This window comes from Hemicordylus capensis, chromosome 3 (assembly GCF_027244095.1).
Source record: "Hemicordylus capensis ecotype Gifberg chromosome 3, rHemCap1.1.pri, whole genome shotgun sequence".
Lineage (NCBI taxonomy): Eukaryota > Metazoa > Chordata > Lepidosauria > Squamata > Cordylidae > Hemicordylus > Hemicordylus capensis.
In genome coordinates, this window is record NC_069659.1 from 339,519,184 (window position 1) to 339,541,129 (window position 21,946).

Below are 21,946 nucleotides of genomic sequence, written 5' to 3' on the forward strand. Positions count from 1 at the left end.
TGCCAGCAGTGCATCTGTCTCTGGCCTCTGGATGCAGGCTGTTACATTGACAATATTCCAGCAGCTCCATGGGAGTTGCTGTGCATAGCCACTCAGAGCTGCTGAACCATCAGATCCAACATTCTGATTTTTTCTGATCGCTGGAAAAGAACAAAAAAAGGAGAAAATGATTTCTCAAAGTGCCACTGTTTTATTGTGCCTGATGCTTTTTTTTTGGGGGGGGGGGGGTTGGGGGAGATCCTTCATCAGGAACTGAATGGCTCACATTCTAATAGGATCTTGTTGATCTCTTCTAAGGAGGGAAAAAAACACCACCCTGCTTTTGTTCTTCTTTAATTTGTTGTCTCCCATTTTGTGGAGTTTTCTTACTTATCACCACATCAAACTGAAAGCCAATTGAGATTCAACCGTCAGTGTTCTAACCCCTCCCCTCCCTTCCAACTCACTCAATTTGTAATTTTCTAGATCTGCTTGAAACAAACTCATGTGCATTTCAATGAACCAAAGGAGGAGGAGGATTCTCTCTTTGCCCTTAAGGGTGAACTTTCATCTTTCTGTGGAGAGTACAGGCCTGTTTAGACTCCGGATACTGACTTGTTCTGCATTTATTATTTCTTCTATGCATTTATGCATTTATTCTAAATGTATTATTATTGGCCAACATCCTAACAAAGTGCCAGTGCTTTGAAAGAGACTCTGGTGCTGGGAACAACTAACTCAGAATCAGTCTTTGCATAAGGAAGAGAATTTCAGTGACCTGTCCTTCCCCTGGAAACTCACTGTGACACACAAAAATATTTCCCTGAGGATTATGCAGCCATCAGGGACATATTTTTTAATGATGCAGAGGACTTCCAGAGAAAGGGGAGAAGGTTGAAACTTGCCGCCCCGCCCCCCCGATGTGAGTACTGGTGCTGCATTAGCCAGAAACTCATCCACAGCACTGGCACATTTTATGAAGCACTGGTGCTTCATTAGGATGTTGGCAATTTATTATAGAAGACGGCTCTGTTTAAGATGCCCCCCCCCCTTTAAAAGTTGAGGTTAAATACAGGTTATATCTACATTTACTCGAAAGGAACAGGACTCTGAATTTAAGACAGCCTCCTAATTTTCTAATTTCAAAAAACTTGGGTGGAGGGGAACTAGTCTTGGATTCAGGTAAAAACAGTAACTTCCCAACAACAACAAAAGTTCTCCAAGTGGTTGACATAGGAAAGGGGATATAATTGTTCTTTCCCAGCAAAAGGGCTCAAAGTCTAAAAAGAAACACAAGGGAGGCACCAGCAACAGCCACCGGAAAGGCACTGCATTAGGGTTTGGATACGAACAGGTGCTTTCCTCCCAATACATATAAAAGAATTGCTACTTCAAAAGGTGCCTGTCATCTAAATGAACTCACTAAACACTTTAATATTGTGTGCCTGGTTATATGCTGCTTTGGGGGCTTTGCCAAAAGGCAGCTGATACATGTTTGTAAATTTACAAAAGAAATAAAAAACAGATACACAACCCAGCGAGATTAGAAAAAGGATGTGTATATCAATATAACAGACCATTCAAACTACAATTGTATCATGAGTATGATGTGCTTCTGCTTCACAGCATAATATGAAATAGGCATTCAGAGTCATAACTCCAGGGCAACCCTCTCTGTTGTGCAATGTGCCACACAATCTTTAACATTTATGTTCAAACACATGCTAGTTTTTAAAGTCCCTCCTAATCTCATCCTCCCGTGGGAGGGAATTAGAGGCATTCTTGGTTGATGATGGTATTACTGGGTAATGAAAGTAGTCTAGAATCAGACTTTTTTATTTGCATTTAATGCCCCCCAATCATCTTTGCTAAATGGGCAAGAGCAAGAGATTACTTCATCAGTGTCATTTTCTTTGTGCAATGTGGAGACCATGAACTCTGTTTGCCTCTATTTATTTCATAACCTGAAACTGAGTATCTATGCATTAGGTAAGTGGTGGTGATGTTTTCATTAAAATCTCTTCTTATTGATCTGTGAATTGGAATTTAAAAAGTTTAATGCACTGTTGTCACACATGGTAGTTTTCTAAGCTACACGACATCTCGGAACTTAGTTGTTAATGCATTGCTATAATTTTCATTAAACCAGCTCATTTTCATTCTTGTTTCTTCTGGATCCTGTTATGAATCTATTGCATTGATTTCAGTGTAACAGGCTCAGTAATGTGGGTGGCTTGATCTTGCTTGGAGTGAACTAAGCATGTACAGGCTGCTCTCCTTAGCACATATATTTAGTGTCCAGGTCAAGTCTTTGGACTATTCTAGATTTGTCTCTTCTGATAACCTCATCTCCACCTAATTTGTTCCAGGGTTTACTAAATGAGAAACTCAGGATCTACTTAAACTTCATTGGAAGTCTTGGACCCCTGGTCTAAGCTTGGATCACATGTCCAAACTTCCTCAGTAATGGGGCTTTTAATTTACATCTTCAGGGTGGTCTCTCAGTGTCTGCATCTCTATCTTCATCTGTCCTCAGCATCCCCATCTGAACTACTTGACCCACTTCATCCTTCTTTGGTTGTTTCTCTCCTTGATAGCTAGAACTGTACCCAAACTTAGTGCTTGAACTTCCAGTATTGATCTGCTTCCCTAGAGTTCCTGGGACATCATATTGCAAGGGCTTGGGGAGTCCAGTTCATGTTGATTACCCAAGCAGGAGGAGAGCAAGTGTCTCTATTCAGTCTCAGCATAGCATCCCTCCTGTGGTTATTGCTGCTATCTATCTTGTGTTTCTTTTTAAACTGTGAGCCCTTTGGGAGAGGGAACTATCTTCTCATTCTTTTTCTGTGTAAACTGCTTTGAGAACTTTTTTTGTTGAAAAGTAAAATAACATAAAATAAAATAAATAAGAATGTGTTTGACAGGGTAGTTTCAGTTCCAGTTGTGCCTCAAGAGACACTGGATGGTGATTAGCTGCAGGTGAGTTACAAAGCTTTTGGTTGGGCCACATTCCTAAATTTGGCTCAGTTTGGAAGCAGCTCTTGAGAAGACAAGAGGCACACCAGGGAAGCTTTGCTCCCAGGAAATTTGCTAATAGGGGTTTGCAAACATATATTGAAGGAATTAAGTGGGTATTTGGTGGAGGAACTGTGCAGGGAGGCACACAAGTGGTCCCCTTTTATCACAAAGGAGATACCCTTTGAGAGAAGGTAGTACTATGCCACTTTTGTAATTTTCTTGGAGGACAGAACTTAAAACTTTAATTGGCTAACAACTGCAGCTAAGACCTAGCTTTCAAGTAAGCAAGCTCTATATATTCTAAATAGCCAATAAAACCAATTTTGAAGGTAGAATGTCAACAGGGGAGGCAGTGTTTCTCAATGTATTGCACAGAGTGTTGCATGCATAACTATCTGCCCGAGGGGAAGAAGTTGTGGGTGTGCGCTCGGTGCAGAGATCTCCTGGCTCTCAGAGAACATGTTTGTTCCCTCATAATCAAGGTGGCTGACCCGGAGAAGCTCCAGGAGGCAGAGAAGTGTGTGGATGAGATCCTCAGGGATGTTATAGAAGCATCCCACTCCCAGGATGATGGTGCCTCTGCTGTCATGGAGAAGGAGGACACCCGTCTGAGGAAAAGGGAAATGTTCCCTTAGAAGGGACCTCTTCCATGGGTGATGTGCCCATATCTTCTCGCTCAAAAGATACTCCTCCAGCGGGTGGGGGTCTCTTAGTAGTGGATGAATCAATCTTTAGAGGAATAGAGAGATGGGTTTGTGTCCCATGTGTGACTTGCCTTCCTAGTGCAAAGGTTGCGGACATCATGAGGCATCTAAATAGGGTGTTAGGCAGTGCTGAAGAGGAGTCAGCTGTCATGGTGCACATCGGCACCAGCGATGTTGGGAAATGTAGTTGTGAGTTACTGGAAACCAAATTTATGCTGATTGGTAGCATACTGACATCCAGGACCCCCAGGGTAGCATTCTCAGAAATGTTGTTCCACATGCAGGGCCAGTGAGACAGGCAGAGCTGGAGGGGTCTCAATGCATGGATAAGATGGTGGTGCTGAGAGGAGGGGTTTAGATTTGTTAGGCACTGGAATACATTTTGGGACAAGATGAGCCTTTACAAAAGTGATGGGCTCCATGTGAACCAAGATGGAACCAAACAGCTGGTGCTTAAAATAAAAAGCTTTTAAAATGACACCTGGGGAATATCCGACAGGATCTGGGCAGTATCAATCAGTCTCTGGTTCAGCAAATGCCATCTCTTAAAGTGCAAGGGTGTAAATGCTTCAGATAAATCAGAAGGGGGCACAGTAGAACCAGATAAAAGGCAGACAGGAGGATGTGCTAGCCAGTCAAAGAGATCAAACAGCCAAAATAAAGATAGCACACACCAGGCAAGAGATTCAGCATATAGGTGCTTATATGCCAATGCCAGAAGCCTCCGAGCCAAGATGGGTGAGCTGGAGTGCGTGGTTGCTACTGGGTGGTAGTGCCCAAGGGGTGCATGGAAGCTACCAGAATTATTTCAAAGGAATTGGGCAAGGGACTGATTTTTAAGTGATTTTTGAAGTTTACACATCTTTAAGGTTTTTCTCCATAGGGAAGAATCATATGGAGGTTTCAGCAGCCCCATAACTGCACTTGGGGGGCGCTGGGGTGGCCCAGAGTGAGTGGTGGTGTAGTGCACAGAAGGTGCCAACCACCCGCATGGGTTGCTAACCCATGGGGTACTGCGTTTTGTTGTTTCTGGGGTGTTCCGAGTGTAGATTCTCTGGTAGCAAATGAGATGAATTCACTCTCAAAGAATTCACTACCTTGGGGTTTGGTGGGTGATAGGCACCCCAAGGTGCCTACCACCCACCCCATGTTTGTTCCCCTAGGTGCTCCACAATAGAGTTCGAGTCCCATTATATAACGGTTCAAGTAAATTATAGACTTAAGTCCTATGAGAAAAAATAAAATAAAATTTTCAAAAATCTGTAAAAAAAATTTGTACATACCCAATTGCTTTGGGGATTGGGTGGTAGGCACCCATGGGTGCCAACTACCACCCCACCCACTTTGGGAGGTTTGAACCAGTTTGAACTGGTTCAAACTTGAACCACACTGGGGGGTTTGAGCAAAACCAAAACCGAACCTCCCCCACTCAGTTTGAACCCAGCTCAAATTTGAACTGAACCGGGCAAACCAGTTTTGTGCACATCCCTTTTATCATCTGCCGTCCCTCCGCCAGCAATAAAGAGTATGGCCCTATTCCCTGCTGTATCCCCTTTACTTTCAGCTAAAGAAAAATGCCAAGGCCAATGCCAGGTCTATACAATAGGACCAAGTGGTAAAATCCTGAGGTGCTGCAGTGGAAGATACTGAAGCTATTCACACGATTGATCAAAACAAGGCTACCGGAGGCCAGCCTGATTCTGATCAATCGTGGGAACTACCGGGCTCTCGGGCAAAACCAGTCGTTCCCTGGTTGCTAGCCTGCCTAGCAACCCCTCCCCTTAAACGAGGTTAACGGAGAAGGCACTCCGTTAACCTTGTTTTTTTGATCATGTGTCAGCTGGCACACTCGGGGTGGGGGGAGAGAGGAGGGGAGACCCCAGGAAGGCACTGTGCCCTGGCGTGGTGCCTTCCTGGGGTTCGGGGGGCCGCACAGCAGTGCTCCCCTTCTCTCCATCCCCAGAGCTGCCAACAGAGCTGTGGCTGGACATGGGTGCGCCTGGCCGGAACAGCCACTCATCTGGCCGGCCAATCTGGCTGCCCATCAACAAGCGACTGAATGGGGGCTGTTAGAGCGGGCTAAGCCTGCTCTCCCCGCGCTGACCCTCCTGGCGCTTGACACCAATCGTGTGAAGCGCCTCACTATTTCCGACTATCAGTGAAGGGGATACCATTTTTAATGTTACTTTCTGTAAACACATCCTTAACGGTAAAACAAAACCAAAATAAAACTAAACACATACCAGATCAGTGGGACAAGTTCTACTCAGATCCATTCCTTGTGCGAATTTTCCACTTTCATGGTATTGCTTCATGTAGGGGCATAATTTAGGTGTGATTCCATACATAAGAAAAAATAATCAATTGGTGCAAAAATAAGGATTTTATTTAGAGATTCCAGCACATTTTGAGCAACAGCTCTTCTTCAGGGAACTGTATAAACAAACAAAAACAAAAACAGGGCAATTAAAAATGTGCAACACAGAGCACATGTTGTTTGTGGGGGGGGGGATGCAACAAGACTCTAAAACCCAATAATTCAATAGAATAAAGCAATGGCAGACAACAAAAGCAATCTTACAAACGTACCCAAGGCATGATGCATAATACAAAATATAAAAACGAATTGCCCCATGCCTGCAGTCTGAAGTGAAAACATCCATCCAGCTCCCTTCAGACTCTTCCACCTTTCCCCCACTTTATTCTGCTTCTAGTGTCACCCAAACAATGCTATACACTTTTTATTTCAGAAAGTAAAAACAGCCCTTCATAGTGGGCACTTCACTGTTATATAAATGTTAAATAGGAGAGGAGAGACAGTGAAATAGGGGTTGGCGAGGTGTGAAACTGCAGAATATGGTTCAGCAAAGGCCCTTGTATCCTTTAATCCAGTGTTCAACACAACAAGGAACACTTCGGAAGAGATTAAGAAAAAAAGAATAAAAGTTCTCTGGTGATGCTTGATGAGAAGTAGAAAGGAATCTGAAGCACGGCTGAACTAAAATGAACTTTGCTCTTTCTCAAGGGCAGTCAAGCCCTAATGAAACACGGCTACTTAACATGAAAGATCCTGCTTGAAGCAGATTTCTGTCGATTTCCATTTCTCTCTCTTTTTCTAGTTCTCGGTGACAAAAACCCCACAAAACCTCCACAAACTAATGAAACTAGGCACACCATTCTTTCAAACGATCAACAAAAGCAGTGGATATCTCAGGAGGAGGAGGAAATTATGCCAATATGGCACTGAGCTTTTTTTGTTATTATAAATAGGATCCAAGAGTCTAGAATGACTATGCCAGCCGTCATCTTTGAGAGAAGATCAACCCCCTCTATCATTTTAACATCAAAAAAGAGATCTTCAATTCCTTTTCTAAAATTTCAGTGAGGATGAAAACCACCCCTTTTCTGAGCCTTTCCCCACCTCAAGCCAATATTTTCATACTCAAGGGTGGAGTTATGTCTCTTTCTTTCAAAAGATGCTTGACAGCTCATCCCAGGAGAGGGTTGCAGGCTTTTAAAAATTTTATTAGGCTGCAATATTTGGAATTTTTGAAGCTAGACTTCCATCTTTGAGGCCACACATTTAGTGGAATAAATTTTTTAAGCTGCAGCAACTGCAGGGGGTGAAGGTTGCCTATTTGATGATTTCATTTAGCAGGACAAAATCCTGCTTTTTTGAGTCAGATACAGAGGAGGTGGATACACTGGCAAAATTATCATGGGGCAGTGCATTCTTATGTTCATGGGTGTTATATATGGTATGGAAAATTGAACAGGGGGTTACCAGGGTCATATAAACATATACTTATATTCAGTCCTGATTGACATAAGGTTGAAGACAGACATAACATTTTAACAGTAATCACAAGTTCTTCTCCTATGGCACAATCTCCATAGAGCCCTGGAGCTGAGGGGCAGCTTTTAAAGTGTTGATTCTTTTATACTTCGCATGGGGAAAGCAACTGTGACTATCCATCCCCAGTACAGAATCGCTCCAGTGGTTCTTGCTGGTGTGCACCATGTGTCTATTTATAGATTGTGACTGACATGCAACTTTCCCAGTCCTCAACACTTCTTCTTTGAAGGAAAAGTAGGTTTGGGAGCAGAGAACATCTTGTGAGGGCTTGGCCGCAGCTGGCCCTAAGTCTAACCCTCCTCTGCCACCAAAATAAGGTCTTTGGCTTGTGTGACTGGTTCCACTCTCAGTCACTGAACCCTATTTGAAAAACAATATCAAAACTCAGTAGTGCGGTAAATAAAATGGGCAGGTAGGCATGAGGTGCGACTAAAATAACAGAAACACTAGGAAAATAGTATAAAAAATAAGAACTGGTTTACCAGAATAAAAGGCTGCAAAAATTAAAAACAAAAACAAAAAACTCCAGTACAGGAACAAAGATTGTAAAGTTCAGTTGGCAAGAGGACAATGTACAAAATATAAAACAACAAGCTTGCTAGCCTTCTCTCCCAAGACCTAGCTGGTTCCAGTGGGACCAGCTCTCTCACTGCTGCCTTCCCTAGCAGTTTCAGCTCAGCTTTACCCTGCTGGTGTTCCAGCCTTCCAGCTCACACAACTCAGTAGCTCACTCACCCAGAACTCTCCTGCTGCTGTTTCCTCCTCACTGTTCAACCCTCCCTTTTATCCAGTTCCAAAGAGATACAGTAACCAATCAGGGAGTTTCTTCCCTCAGGCAGCCAGAACCTTCTGTCTCCACCTGGAGACAACCAATCACAACACATTGTAACTTTCCCTCCAAAACTCTGCAGCAGACAGCTTTTACCTCAGACTTGGCTGTTAAATTTATATACCACCTTTCATTAAAATAATCACAAGGCGGTTCACATAGAAAAAGTTAAAACAAGACTATAGAAATCACACAATTAAAATATGCTAAAATATAAAAATAGATCTAATTTTTTTAAAAAATAATAATAATACATACATAAAAATAGCATACAATATACAAAGAAGCAGCAATGGAGACAATCACATAAAAGCCTGAGTAAAAAGCCAAGTCTTCACATGTTTTCTAAAAGCCATGATGGAGACTGAGGAGCAAATAGCCACTGGGAGAGCATTCCAAAGTCTGGGGGCAGCAACAGAGAAGGCCCTGTCCTGCGTGCACGACAACCGAGCTTCCTTCATTGTCGGCACACGGAGCAGAGCCTCCTCAGATAACCTTGTCAAGCGGGCAGCAACCCTTGGGAGCAGGCAGTCCCTCAGGTATCCTGGGCCCAAACTGTTAAGGGCTTTAAAGGTCAAAACCAGCACCTTGAATTGGACCCGGAAACAACTGGTAGCCAGTACAGCTCTTTCAAATGGGTGTGATGTGCTTCCATTGGGCAGCTCCAGATAAAACCCTAGCAGCCACATTTTGCACTAGCTGCATTTTCCGGATATTCTTCAAGGGCAACCCCACGTAGAGCATGTTACAGTAATTCAGCCATGATGTGACTAAACTGTGGCCTTCTCGAGAAAGGGATGCAGCTGGCGCACTAGCCAAAGCCGTGCAAAGGCGCCCCTGGCCACCGCCTCCATCTGAACTTCCAAAAGCTGAGCCGGATGCAGTAATACCCCCAAGCTGTGTTGGCATGTATATGCTGTTCTGGGGAAAAAGTGAAGGGTTGGTTGCCCCACCCTCACAGTTGCTTGCAAGGTTTTAGGGATCCTTTCAGTGAAAGATACTTTCTCCTGCCCTGCCTGATTCCCTAATTAACCTCCTTCACTTTCTGCACAAAGTTCATAATAGGATAACGATAATGTTCTTAGCTGTTTAATTGACCTCAGTTTGAATGTTGGCATGCTCTCATTTTTATAGTAATTATTATCTTTATATCTAGAATGCATTCTTTGCTACTCAGCTCAGAAAGCTCTTATATGAGCTTACAATTACTTAAAAATTATTTGTGTAATTTCAATTGTACATATCCCTTCACAATAAGCTTTGTGCTCTATACCTCAAATGAATAGATAAAAGACATGCAAATAAAATGTGATTGCCTCTCAGATGGAACATGTCTGCCTTCAGTGAAATGTCTTGAAATTGCTGTGGTCCTCACCGCTTCGGTATTTATTTCTCCAGTTTATTCCAAAAGCCATCCTATGGCGAACCATTAATAATGCTCACAGAATAACATCTGTTCTCTGGTCTCACATCCTGGCCAAGTAAACCCTTGATGATGCATCATAGTAAGCATGCATTACAGTGAACAGTGCCGGTTTGAAGATATACTGTAGTAGTTCATCATCAGGGCTCCTTTGCTGTAATGATATATTGCCTCATCAGAGTTCTGGCTGACAAGTGGAAATGTGCTTCAGATAGACTTTGTTTAAGCATGCTTCGCCAATAACAGACCTGTTGGGATCAAAGAGATGACAAGTTCTCAGAGTTCAAGGTGGCTTTGGAAACATTTATAACATTGCTGGTGAGGATCACAGGACAAGTGAGGAATCTGGGATGTCATTTGAATGTAAAAGTTTCTTCAGAAGTCCTTTTTTAAAACAACAAAACAAATTAAGGACAAGGCCTACAGTCCTCAGAAACTACATGGTTAACTCTGTGCAACTTGCAAGGATTTTGTCAGAGTTCGCTGGGGCTTGAGGCTAAGACTCTGCTGGCTACTGCCCCCTTGTGGCTACTTGTGTACTGCAGCAGCTTTTGAATCTCCAGGTCCTAAATAGGGAGGAGAGCTGGTCTTTGGTAGCAAGCATGAATTGTCACCTTTGCTAAGCAGAGTCCATCCTAGTTTGCATTTGAATGGGAGACTACATGTGAGCACCGTCAGATACTACCCTTCGGGGATGTGGCCACTTTAGGAAGAACGTCTGGCAAACTTGCATGCAGAAGGTTCCAAGTTTCCTCCCTGGCATCTCCAAGATAGGGCTGAGCGAGACCCCCGACTGTAATCTTGGAGAAACTTCTTCCAGTCTGTGTAGACAGTATTGAGCTAGATGGACCAATGGTCTGACTCAGTATAAGGCTGTTTTCTATGCTCCTATGTTCCTAGCCAAACCCCAGGAGACTCATCTTTGGCTCTCCTGTCCGAAGCAAATCTTGCCTCAGTTTCAAAATTTCATTAGTCCTGGTATATGTTTGCTTTTCTTGCTTTGGCTATTTGGCTTCCTGGACATCCGCTTGTTGCTTAACTCCTGCCTCATCTGTACTGTTTGACCCTTTGCTCTGTTCCTGGCCTCTGGCCTGTGACTTGATCCCTAGTTCTTTATTTGGCTTCTCAGCACCATTCTGGTCTGCTGGCTCATTGCTTGATCCTGATCAGTCTGCCCATTTTCCAACCGTCAGCACGACTCTGACTCTTGCCTTATCTCCTTCCCCCTGATCTTGGATGTTTGCTTAACACCTGTGGTCCTGGCTTTGAGCTCGGTGCCACCTAGAAGCAGCTTCCCATGGCTCAGCCTGATAGCTTTTGATCTATAGGACCCCTGCTAACTGAGCAAAGAGACACCTTTTAAAGTGGTGATTCTCTTATATTTAGCAGGGGGAGAGCAACTGGCCCTATCCAGCCCCAGCGCAGCATCCCTCCAGTGGCTGTAGCTGGTATCTGCCTTATGTTTCTTTTTAGATTGTGAGCCCTTTGGGGAGAGGGGACCATCTTATTTATGTATTTATTTTTCTATGTAAACCACTTTGAGAACTTTGGTAGAAGAGCAGTATATAAATATCAGTAATAGTAGTAGTAGTAGTAGCAGCAGCAGCAACAGCAGCAGCAGTTTCAAGCATAGCTCAGTTGCCACTCCTACCATATGGTGAGCTGCTTGAAAGTAAAGAAGATTCTAAAAGCATGCTGGAAGTAGTCACTGCTAGATCAGACCAAATGCTCATCTTCCAGCAACCTGTTTCCCACATTGTCTGACATAATGTGCAACTAGCTGACCCTGCACAGAGCATCTGTGTGCTCTTTGGGGCTGGCGGTTACCTCTCCCCCCCCCTTCTGCCCCAGTCTCCACTTCCAGGCCCAGCCGCCTCTCCACCCCACCACCCCTTTCTTTCCCCCATCCTGGGCCTTGCCTCTGCAGCCCGGCCGGGCCCGTCGCCGCCTCTGGCCTCCACGGCCAGGCCTGCCGCCGCCGCGGCAACCATTCCTCCTGGGTGCGCCTCAGCCAATCAGGTGCGTCCACTGCCCAGCCAATCAGCTAGGTTCTGGGACACACATTCCAAGGCACACCCAGGAGAATTATATAATGTGCAATAGTACATCAGCCTAGTAACTTATTCATGCAAGTTGTGCAAATGCAAAATTTGTGCACATGGGCTTATACAACGGCGAGCCCATAATTTCCAATGAGCTTACTCTCATGTAACATCACTTGTGTGCATGCAGTGTCATTAGGCTGACATACCACAGTGCAGTAGGGATGTGCCCGAAGTTGCTTCGGCACCGGCGGGGGTAGTTCTTTAAGGGCGGGGGAGGGTGCACACACCCCTCCCGCCATATTTCCCCTGCTGGTGCTCCGTTATTTTCAAGCCCCTTGGGGCAGCAGCGTTCTTCACTGCTGCCCCATTGTCCTCATTGTCCTCATTGGCCGGAAGTACCGGTCGCACGTGCAACCGTCGCACACATGCACAGTGAACAGGCGGCCGTTCACATGCAACGGGCATGCATGTGCACACAACGGGTGCACGTGCGATCAGTACTTCCGGCCACTTCTGGCCGATGAGGACAATGGGGCGGCAGGGAGGAACGCTGCCACCCCGAGGAGCTTGAAAATAATGGAGCACTGGTGGGGGATATGCAGAGGGAGGGGTGAGTGCACCCTCCCCCACCCTTAAAGAACTACCCCCACTGGCTCTGAAGCTCCGAAACGGCCCCCGGAGCCGAAACGTTTCGGAGGCCTTTATAATGCCCTCTGGAACGTTTCGGGCTCAAGCCTATTGTGCAGTATATCAGACAGTGATCAACCAAATGCCTTTGGAAGCACACACACAAAACATGAATGCAAAAGACCATGAATGCAAAACATGAATGCAAAAAACATGAATGCTGTTGCCCTCCCTGCAACAATAGTATTCAGAGGGATAGTGCCTCTGAAAATGGTGTTTCTAATGAACCCTCATGGACAACAGTTGCTAATAAACTATCCTCCGTTAGTTTGTCTAATCCCTTTTGAAATTCATCTTAAAGAAGTTCATATAAGAAGCAAACTTGTCCACCCCTTCCTCAGCAGAGCACCCTCCTAAAAGAAAGCCCCCCCCCCCGTAGGAACAGCAATGCTTTCCATTTGCAGAAGAGCCACTTAGGGTACCACCCAAGAGAAGCTGGACACAAAATCATTTCTTAAAGCAGTCAGCCCTTTAAGCAATTCCTTGTATTTGAAGAATTAATGACCTTCTTCTATTTTTTAAAATCCTGACTGTATTTATTTGTTCACAATATGGATATTTGGGGAGCAAGAAACTGTATTTTTCGCTTTAATACCACAAAGAAAGTTTGAGCAAAAGATACATAGTTCTTTTTTAAAACGTTAAACAAAACCAAAAACACCCAAACCCTTAGGAGTTGTTTCCAGAAGTGGTGAACTGGATGGTACCGATGAAGAACCACCTCTTCTGTATGTGGACTCAATGAAGCGCAAAGCCATTTCCATATTAAGCTACAAGTGACCTTTGGGGACAACTCTCTCCGGGATCCAGAGATCCATTATAGTTCACTGTTTTGCCTTAACTAAATGGAGAACTTGAATTGTAGTGCACTCTTTGTTCACGTTAGAAGCAGGGCATTGCAGTAATGGGATATATGGTCCAATCCACCGGGACCTTCTCCCATTCTGCTGTGCTCTTGAACAACTTGCATTCATTTCACTAAGGAAAGCAAGAAACTCTGATGAACTTTAGCTAGCATTTTCTCACCCCTAAGAGAGTGAATTGAGGGCTATCGTATCACTGTGGTTAAGAATGTGTTAATTAATGGAATTGATACCCTAAAGCACATTGGAGGTTTGGGAGAGGTAATAATAAATTAAAAAGAGGTTAAGCATCCATATTTTGCCAAAAGGAGCCTTGGAAGCAAATTTGAGGATTGTTGCTCTGTTGAGACTAGGGTATATAACTGGGGAAGGGGCATACCATTATTCATACCACGGGCAAAGTGGATAGAAAGAGGTTTTTCTCTCTCATAATATGAGAACCTGGGTCATCCAACAAAACTGATTGGCAGGGAATTCAGGACAAATAGGGGGATGTATTTCTTCATACAGTGCATCATTAATATATGGAATTTCCTGTGGTAAGATGTGGTGATGGCCTCTAGCTAAGATGGCTCCACAAGTAGCTGAGATAAATCCATGGAGGGCATCTGTCAATGACTGCTAGTCACAATGACAGTTTCCCTCTGAATTATTGTTGCAAGGAGAGGGACAATTGCAGGGGAAGGCCATTCCCTTCATGTTCTGCATGTGGGCTTCTTAAAAGCATCTGCCTGGCTGCTGTTGGACAGAGGATCTGGACAAGATGGATCTTTGATCTCATCCAGCAGGGCTCTTCTTAAGCTGCTTTGATGGGCCTCGGTCAGTAAGAGCTCTATAAAAGGACCTTCAGGGGATTATTCCACTTAGGCATGAAGCAAAGTGCTGTCTGGTTGGGGCTGAAGCTAGATCAAAGTTAAGCAAAGCAGGTGAAAGCATTTGTCCCCACAAGCTTTGCTTCAGAAACCACCACCCCCCCATCCCTAAAACTGCATATCGGAACCAGGCAGGGAACAGGAGACAAGTCAATTCCTAGCTTAGCTCCCAGCCATGAAGGAACAAGAGGCCATATTCTGCAACTTAACTTTTAAAATGTCTGTCTTCTTTCATGGAGTTCTGGGGATGGTGTGGGTGATCTTGGGATTTCTAGTCTTTTATGAGGCCACAGCAGTGACCTCAGAAAATACTACAAATCCTCAGGAGAATGTGCACTCTTCCCAGGTCTCCAAGGGAAAGGGGGGGAAAAACCATTTTATAAGTTAAGTGATGGAAGAGGGCAGTTTGCGCCTTCAACTCTGGGAGTGAAAGCAGCTTGTCCCCTGCCCCCTGTCTGGTTCACTTAAGTGGTTTTAGGGTTAGAGGATGAAGGGTTCAACCCAAACTGAAGCAGAGGCCAGCCAACCTGAAGCCTGAAACAAAGTAGGGACCCATCTGAAGAGCCTAGGCATGGGAATCCCCAAAGTGGAGGTGCTTTGCACAGGCTTACTCCTTAGGTCAAAACTTGCACCATGATTTGTGCCCCAAAGATAAATGAAATCCAAAAGATAAATGAAGCCAGTGAAGGTGAAGGTGCTGGAGTACTTCTCTAATATGCACCCAGCAGTGACTCCCCAATATTTCAAAAGGAAGAACAATAAATAAACAAAAAGTACAATTCCAACTTCTAACCCTGGTCTCCCTCACTGGCAGGAAAATCCCTTATCTGGTCTTGTAGCAGTAACTCTTTTTCAACCCTTTCCTATTCCTACACTTGGAATTAACTTAGATGACATTTTTGCATCGTAGCTTCTAGTTCTTTTGAAATGATAGCTGCACTAATGTAATAACCTATTTATAAAGAATAACCTATTTATAAAGAATGGGAAAGTTGTAATCTATTTAATAAGAATTGTCCATGAAATACAGAGTTAGCAAATACTTAATTGGAAATATTGTGCAATCAAAATAAGATTGGGAATGAATTAGGCAGATTAATTTTCTTTGCTAATAGAAGAATGGTGAGGAGGGGAGACATCATTTGCATTTTGCTGTTAGTGCTCCATAAATTCCTTGTTGCAATTTTTAAAAAACCCACAAACCAACCTGCTGGAATGTAGAAATTTTGCCATGAAGTTGTTGCTAGTATACAGATTGAATAGTGCTCATTAAGGAGCCATCACCCATCAATATATTTTGAATACAAATGATATATTTGAAAAACATACATTGCATTTATAGCAACACTATGCTCAGCTGCAGGGCATTCCTTGAACAAACTTTGACTTTGAAAAAAGATAATCTGAAATTTCAATAAGAAAGGAAGGAAGGGCATTCATCTGGAAAGAACAGTAATTGTTCTTTTATGTATAGTATGTTTTCTCATACATTTGCTGCACTATTAGTAGTTGCTCATGTATTCTATAAGCTATGGCCAACATCCAGACAAGCACTGCATGTGTGCAACAGTGTGAGTCCCAGACTACCACTGTGCTGTTGCTTGAGCAGAGGAAAGGGTGTTTTATTTATTTTTTACAATCTCCCCTTCCTTCTGCAACTCACTGTTGCTTGCCAAAATATGTCCCTGAGGGTCGTGCAGCCTTCAGGGATCTATTTTGGTGGTGCAGTAGGCTTCAGGGGAAAGGGCGCTCATCAAAAATATTGTAATGGCCTGCCTTGGCTGACTGCCCAGCAGCTGCAAAAACCACTCAGAGAGGGGAAGGGAGAGCCAACAGACAGGGACGGAAAGTCAGACGTAGCCAGAAGTCAACATCGGAGGGCGGACAGATGGAGAGTCATAAACGTTGCCAGAAGTCTACACAGGAATTCCACAGGATCAGGAGTAAACATGAAACAGGGTCAGCCAATAACAAACAGGTCCAGATTTCTAGGTCAAGGTTGCTCATGGTAGGGTTGGTCACCACAGATGTTTCCAGCACAGACCCAGCTTTAAGGCTGCTCTAAACAGGCAGTATGCTGAGCACCGTGCCCATCACTGCAGCTGGGCCTTGTCAGGGAGATGCAGCCAGGACAGAGCTGGGACACCTGTTCCTTCTGGCCAGCCTCTTAAACCTTCGGCTTTCCTCCCTCTGAGCCTGTACTCTGGCCAAGCGTAGCTGTCAGGGAACTGGGGCAGGCACCTCAACTTCAGTGGCCTCAAAGGCCTCGCCAGGAGGAGGGAGGGAAGGAGGCAGAGGGGCCTGCAAGCCTGTCAGCTCTGGCTCCGTTGAGTCAACTGGAGTTTCAGCCTGCTCTCCCTGCTCTGGGTCTTCATCTGAGGAATCCTCCTCCAGGACCCCCATGGGAGTGATCACAAATTTCAAGGGCATATTTTGGGGTGTTAAAATGCAATCCCGGGAGAAATATGAAACTCTGGGTTTATTTATTTTCATATTTATATCTCGCTCTTTTTCCAAGGCACCCAGAGTGGTATACATGGTTATTTTTATCCTCACGACAACCTTGTGAGGTAAGGTTAGGCTGAGAGTTAAGTGACTGGCCCAGAGACATCTAGTGAATATCATGGCTGAACAGGGATTTGAACTCTGCTCTCCCCGGTCCTAGTCCAACACTCTAATCACGACATCACACAAGCTCTGGAAGTGGTTTGCATGCAGCATCTCCAAATGTTTAGTGAGAATGTCAGCTGGTTTCTCCACATCCCCTCTTTCTCTCTCCACTTCCCAAAACACTTGAGTCAAAGGTTCTCTTCTGCAAGCTTTTGGCTCATCTGGGCATTTGCCGGACTACAAAATTTGCAATGGTTAACGTGTTGCAAAGTGAAGCAGAATTAGGTAGCAGTTTGAAACCTCAAGCACAGCGGCTTTGATGCAGTTGTTTTGGCTGTCCGTATTGCCCACCACTGCAGCGGATTTTCCAGGCAGGAAGTGTCCATATTCCACCTGGATCGTGTTCACTTCCCCCTCCTCCTTCTACATTTCCAGTCAATAGGGTCATGGAGGGGGTAAGGAACCTCTGAAGCGATGAACTCTTAAAAAACATTTCTTCTTGCTTTTGTGCAAAAGTGCAACAAGTTTCTCTTTGAGCAAGCAGAAGCACTGAACACGTGGGGCATGAGACCAATGTGATAAAAAGCCAAGGATGAAAGCAGAAATAAAATTGAGTGGAAATACATGACATATATTTTTAAAAGAAAGGGGGGGAAATCAGCTTTACATATCAAATTCTAGAGACAAATGTGATCAAAATGTAGGGCCTAAGGCAGAAATGAAAAATGGAGAGGTGACAATATATTCAGAAAAATATATTGTGTTGCTTTACATCTCAACAGATCCTCGATTTGCTGAATGAGCCAGCAAATCCACAGCATGAATGTGTCCAACAAAATAAGTCTTAATGAAAAACATGAGCGATGAAAATCAAAAGCCAAAAGCAGATGAGAAATGAGTTGCACCCTTGCACAAAATCATTTCAGGGATGGTCAGAAAGGGGTTGTAAAAATAATTGAATCCAAGTGAACCATCCAGACAACACCGTGCTGCAATGCATCAAACACGGGGCAAGTCTCCATACAGCAGAAAAACACAGCAATTTCCTGCAACAGTTTTACAACATTATAGGGTAGGGATTTGCAAATGGTTTGAATTCAAACAGGTTCAAATTCAAACTTGTTTGGTGTGATGGTTTGAATTCGAACCGAACCAGCCATCAGGTTCGAGCTGGAGGTTCAAATTCGAACCAAACTGGCGAAGTTCTATTTGAACCGGTTCAAACTGGTTTGAACTAGTTAAACCCTCCAAAAGTGTGTGGGGTGGTCTTTGGCACCCATGAGTACCTACCACCCAACCCCTGAAGCAATCAGACACTCGTATAATTTTTAATGAATTTTTGAAATTTAGTTATATTTTTTTCTCATAGGGTATAATGGGACTTGAACCAGCCCATTATTCTTTATTGTGGAGCACCATGGGTGCCAACTACCACCCAAACACCGAAGCAATCAGTCACTCCTACGATGTTTTATGAATATTTGAAATATTTTTAATTATTTTCCTCATAGGGTATAATGGGACTCTAACTAGCCCATTATTCCCCATTGTGAAGCACCCAGGGGCACAAAAGTGGGGTGGGTGGTAGGCACCCAGGGCTGCCTAACACCCACAAAACCCCAAGGCAATCGGACACTCCTCTGATTATTGGTGAATTTTTGAAGTATTTTTTAATTCCTCATAGGGAATAATGAGGATTCCAGCAAATGTATCGCTTCACATCTGGGGGAAAGGGGTGGCCTAGAGCAGAGTGTGGTGGGTGGTAGTTCCCAAGGGGGGCAAGGAAGCTACCAGAATTATTTCAAAGGAATTGGGCAAAGGGCTGATTTTAAAGTGATTTTTTAAGTTTACGCATCTTTAAGGTTTTTCTCCATAGAGAAGAATGGAGGTTTCAGCAGCCCCATAACTGCACTTGGGGGGTGCTGGGATGGGCAAGAGCGAGTGGTGGTGTATTCCACAGAGGGTGCAAACCACTCTCATGGGTTGCTAACCCATGGGGTACTGGGTTTTGTTGTTTCTGGGGTGTTCTGAGTGTGAATTCTATGATAGCAAATGAGATTTTCAATGACAAACCATGAATCCACTCTCATTTGCTATCAGAGAATCTACACTCAGAACACCTCAGAAACCACAAAACCCAGTACCCCATGGGTTAGCAACCCGTCGGGGTGGTTGGCACCCTCTGTGCACTACACCACCACTCTCTCTGGGCCACCCCAGCACCCCCCAAGTGCAGTTGTGGGGCTACTGAAACCTCCATTCTTCCTAATAATTCATAAAAAATCGTACGAGTGTCCAATTGCTTCGGCGTTTGGGTGGTAGGTACCCATGGTTGCCAAATACCACCCAACCCACTTTTGGAGGTTCAAACCAGTTCTAACTGGTTTGAATTGGTTCACATTCGAACCAAACCAGCAGGGTTCGAGCAAAACCAAAACCAAACCTCCTTCTGCCATTTCGAACCCAGTTCAAATTTGAACCGAACTGGGCGAACTGGTTTTGTGCGCATCCCTATTATAGGGCCCAAACGCATCAATAAAACCCAAATAAAGGCATTGGAAATATGGATGGCACCCTGCTGACAGCCCAGCAACCATGATGTCACAACATGAGAAATGCGGAGGGGCGCTTAACGGACACATTGCAAAACTCTTGCAGTGTAATCTCGGATACGCCCTGGAGTTGCCCCTAGTCAGAATGTACTTTGGCTCTGCTTTACCAGAGCTGCAGGGAATGTATATCCAGAAGTGTTGCATTCTAATCCCCTCCCAGGCCTATACAAGGCTGCACAACGTCCACCCTCTAGCTATTGACTTTTGGCCACTCTGGCTGGGAATGATGGGAGTTGTAGTCCAACTGCTGCTGGAGGGCTCATGCAATGTGTGCATGCATGAGTTGGTTCTCTTCAGGCCTTAACATGAGTGCAAGGATATGATCCTGTTCCCCTCCATGTTCATATCCATGCATATGTTGTACACATAGAGGTCTTCTCTCTCTCTGGTTCAATACAGCTTATCTTGGATTGTATCCCAGTTGTGGTTCTTAACCTACAGGCTGAAGACCAAGGCCTTAATGAGGGAAGCTCTGTCTTTGTCATAATGAGCCCTTCTAAGTCATAATGCTAATGGAGAGATATCGTGTAACTGTATCTTATACAAATATCTAGAATCTGTAAGCAGTTTGTTCTCATCCTCTCTGACATTATCCATCAAATAATAACTCATTTGTCAGAGAGGACAGCTCATTAGTATTCAGCATCCATTTGGACAGAAGAAAGCAGCAACAGTATAAAAATTGATGTTGCGAATCTTAACAAATGAGAGTATAAGGAAAGTGCCGCCCATGAAACTGCAGACCTGCCTCTGAGGGCCAATTTTAGGTCAGTTGTCTGCATTTTAATACTACATTTGTTTTTTTGAGACAGATTCTGAGTGATTAGATTAGCAAGAGAGCCAATTTGCAGTGAGGTGACTTTAACATCAAGGGGATTTAGTAAATGAGAACATAACAACTCCTGGGACACCGTCTGGGTCAAAAAGGTGTAACACATCTGATCATGGAATTATAATTCAATTTCACAATTAAATTACGAAATGGCTTAGACCTCTCACTTTCATTTATTTTTCATACAGAGAAATCTGTCATTTTTTTAATCTTATCAGTGTATCTGATGTGCTTACAATGAGTTGGAGAGAATGTGCATAAGAGCCAGCCACTCTGCACATTCACCAAACATTTTGGAGAATGTATGTACATGAACAGGACGAACAGGATTCTTTGCTTAATGAATATGTATATAATGTCCTATTGCCATTATGGAATATGCAAATCATGCAATTGTCAACAGGGTATTGCACAGGCACAGTAATGCCTGCATAGTCAAGGTGAGGCATAAAAACTGCATCCTACCATTTTTAAGCCCTCAACATTCTGTAAGTCATAATATCCAAACCATTTGTCCTACCTTGCTGAAATTTGGTACAGATCAACTAAGTGACAAGTGTGTCACCTCATGCTCAAATTTTGTGTAGATCTGTTGAGATTTTGAGAAAGTACTGTGCCTTGTAGAGATGCATCAGGAAGAAATTCATCAGATGCATCTCTAGCCATTTTAAAGGGAAGCTACATCTGTTGAATTTCTACCTAAATGCATGACTTACGAGGTTTTTCATATTGACAAGTAGGGGTGTGCATTTTGGAATTTTCTTGTTTCGATTTGTATCTGAATCGAAACATCCCTGTTTTGTTTTGTACCCAAATTTTCTGAATCCGAATCAGCCCTGTTTTGTTTTGTAGCCAAATTTTCCGAATCTGAATCCGAATCGATTTGGATTTTTTAAAAGGGTCCCAGGGCAAAAAGAGTGGGTGGTGGTGGTAGTGTCCAATGGGTGGAAGCTACCACCCAAATTTCAAAATTAGGCAAAGGGCTGATTTTTTTGTGATTTTTTTAAAAGCTTACACATCTTTAAGAATTTTCCCATAGGGAATAATGGGGATTCCAGCAAATGTATCGCTTCAAGTCAAGGGGAAATGGATGGCCCAGAGCAGAGTGTGGTGGGTGGTAGTGCCCAATGGGGGCAAGGAAACTTCCAGAATTATTTCAAAGGAATTGGGCAAAGGGCTGATCTTTTGTGATTTGTTGAAGTTTACGTGTCTTTAAGATTTCTCCCATGGGGAATAATGGAGGTTTCAGCAGCCCCATAATTTCACTTGGGGGCACTGGGGTTGCCCAGAGTGAGGGGTTGTGTAGTGCACATAAGGTGCCAACCACCCCCACACCCAAAAGCCTGTGGGGTACTGGGTTTTGTTGTTTCTGAGGTGTTCATTGTAGATTCTCTGGTAGCATATGAGATTTTCAGTGAAAAACAAGAATCCAGTCTCATATGCTACCAGAGAATCTACACCACAAAATGGAGGTCCGATACAACAAAACGTTTTGTAGCCGAAACAGGGACATTTTGTTTTGTATACAAAACTTTTGGATCTGGAAAATGGGTGTTTTGTTTTGTCTACAAAACACCCGAAACAGGCTGTTTTGGGTACAAAACGTTTTGTATCCG

The 21,946-nt window shown here is 43.9% G+C and overlaps 1 protein-coding gene and 1 long non-coding RNA gene across 17 annotated transcripts in view; one reads left to right on the forward strand and one right to left on the reverse strand.

Annotated features, from left to right (window-relative positions):
• The window catches only part of NLGN1 (neuroligin 1), a 987,462-nt gene that overhangs the window by 896,976 nt on the left and 68,540 nt on the right, over nt 1-21,946 (forward strand). The window lies entirely within an intron of this gene.
• LOC128349577 (uncharacterized) overlaps nt 1-21,946 on the reverse strand; it is a 57,853-nt gene that overhangs the window by 5,109 nt on the left and 30,798 nt on the right. Inside the window, exons 2-4 of one of the 3 annotated variants that reach the window (XR_008318856.1) lie at nt 9,762-10,057; nt 8,293-8,416; nt 5,945-6,134 (exon numbers count right to left, since the gene is read on the reverse strand). This is a non-coding gene — a long non-coding RNA (uncharacterized LOC128349577). Of the gene's footprint in view, nt 1-5,944; nt 6,135-8,292; nt 8,417-9,659; nt 10,058-21,946 lie in introns of all 3 variants that reach the window. The other 2 variants (XR_008318854.1, XR_008318855.1) reach the window with 2 other exon arrangements.